The following is a 2,327-nucleotide window of genomic DNA, read 5'->3' as shown; positions in this document are numbered from 1 at the left end:
AATATCAGGACAATTTGCAGTAAACTGTGTGTTGCAGACTTTAGTTAATCAAAAAGAATCTCCCAAAAGTACACATGCAGCAAGTCCAGTAAAAATATCTGAGTTCCTACCTCTTACACAAAATCTTGTCACTGCACTCTTTGTAAATACAGGCATTTTTTTTCTATCCCAAAACGCATTAGAAAAGCTGGCCCTGAGATATGTTTGGATGATGCTTTTGTAACCCATGTGAAATACAGGGCTGCAAAATCCCTTTTTGTAATCTAAGGCTATAGCCTGTTATTGTCACAAGGGGGCGCTGTGATGCAGTCTTGTGTTCTGACGACCTTGCGTCTAGTGCGCAGGAAGTATTACCTCTCTCTTCCTGTGAGATTTTCCCTCTGATGGCGGTCAAGTACGTGTCGGAGCGCATGGAAAAAGTATCTTGGCCCCGAACTCTGACCACAAAGGGAATAACGTCTGTCAAGTTATTTGTGTCTGAAAATCCCGGTGAGTCACGTGCTTTCGTTAGCTACCTGTTGAGTTAGATGATGTATTTCACTAGCCGATTCAGCTCAGAAACCTTTGAACAAAAACCAATCGGGAGCTATGAGAATCTGGCGTGTTGTTTCACTTCTCCTGTTGTTCTTTACAGTGTGTTATAAGTGTTGAATGCTTTGAGCTAAACGATGCTGATGCTAGATGCGATGCTAGCTGCTAATAGCTGAAGCCATATTCCGATCAGGGAGGTATTCAAGTAGAAGCAGTAGCTCTGTTTATATTAGAATGGTTATGTCTTAATAGATATGAGCATATTTCAAGTTTAATAGTATTTGCACTGAATTAAGTTACATTTGCTTGTAAGCCTTAAGGATGAATGTCACTTTCATTGCTATGACTGTTTACATTACAGTTTAAGCTGCTGATGTTCTTTGTTGTGATATAATTTTGATAAAATTGTTGATACTGGTACAAACAAGTTACTGTAACTCTTGTAACTTGGTAAAGCTAAAGGGAATGCCATTTGTGATTAATACATTTGGAAAAGAAGTTAATGAGCTCATGTTAAGAACACAAAATGGGAAAAGAAATTGATTGTTCTGCACTGTTTGTGTAGATTGGTTTTTTTGAACTACTAGAAGGATTCTGGAGAACCACTGACGGCGAGAACAGCCCAAATGAGATCCTGGATGATCGTGAAATGGTGTGGCCAGCCATGCGATCGGATTGTGGGATTTGCCTGAGAAACTGATTCAAGCAACCCTGGATTACAGATAAGCCCTATGCACTACTTTTCCTACCCGGATAATAGGGTTTGCACACTGACAATTCCCCTACAGTACACCTGTTTGGGTTTTCAACGACTTTAAAGGACAATTCAGACTGGACAATTCAAACTTCACAACAGGAACACTTTAATCTGTTTCATTCATTCCAAAGAGCTCTGATACTGTTCAGTATAAATCTTCCATTTAAATGTCTTTATTTTGTTTTGTTTTACATGTATTCACCTTTAAAAATGCACTATTAGTGTGCAATTTGGGTTATTGTGTTGTATATGTGTATAAATGGTACTGAGGCAATAAAGGTCCCAGTTATTCACTTCCAAGCCAACTCCTTTTGTGAGTCTCCAAAACAAAACCTCCTCCTGAACCTAGAAAGATGTCTAGGGTCTCTATTTGAAGTGAGAGTGTACTGGTCCTGAGTAGAGGCGCTACACTTTCTACAAACTAAGTGGTTAAAGCTTCTATAGGTGGCTTTAACCAGGTAACTTTAACCTTCTGGTGGAAATAAATTACCCCTTCTCTACTTTCAGAACCTCTTCACAAAGTGTAGTGAAATACCATTTGCTCTGGAGCAAATACAATACACAGTGTAGGTAGACAATAATGCAGTCTGAGCACACTGCAGTAATTGCAGAGGAGGGAAACACTGCGAGAGACCCTTTAGCTATTAATTGGAGTTTTTTTTCTCTCTTTATTTTCTCCTGCAGCTGTTTGGGCATGTCAGTGCATCAGAGGGATGGATAAAGGAGAGCAAATATCTTCCTTTCAAAAGGCACTTCAAAGCCATGCAAAGACCGTGATGCTGATATTTATGAATAATTTTTTTGACAGTGCCTGAGTTTGGTTGAGTTTTTTATTTTCCCTGCCCCCTCCGCCTCTTACTAGATAAGCCAACTGAATATTGCATCGAAAAAATGTTTTATACCATGCCCGGGGGTTCTGTGAACAGAGATGACACATCTCAATGATTGATGTGCCTTCATTGTGAGCGTCTTCGATTGGAAAAATAAATGAGTGAGGAGGAAGGCTGAGTTGGTAACGGATGAATTTTGCCTGCAGTGT

The 2,327-nt window shown here is 39.7% G+C and overlaps 1 long non-coding RNA gene across 1 annotated transcript; it reads left to right on the top strand.

Moving 5' to 3' along the window:
* The first annotated feature begins 247 nt into the window (after positions 1-247).
* LOC146683565 (uncharacterized) lies at positions 248-1,588 on the top strand. Its single transcript, XR_014917565.1, has 2 exons — positions 248-489; positions 1,097-1,588. It is a non-coding gene; the product is annotated as an uncharacterized LOC146683565 (long non-coding RNA).
* The last annotated feature ends 739 nt before the right edge of the window (positions 1,589-2,327 follow it).

This window comes from Copadichromis virginalis, linkage group LG22 (genome assembly GCF_057382275.1).
Source record: "Copadichromis virginalis isolate Kocher_CV1m ecotype Utaka linkage group LG22, C_Virginalis_male_GT1.1, whole genome shotgun sequence".
In the NCBI taxonomy this organism is placed as follows: domain Eukaryota; kingdom Metazoa; phylum Chordata; class Actinopteri; order Cichliformes; family Cichlidae; genus Copadichromis; species Copadichromis virginalis.
The sequence above is the reverse complement of the archived record's forward strand: the minus strand, read 5'-3'. Positions and strand labels throughout refer to the sequence as shown.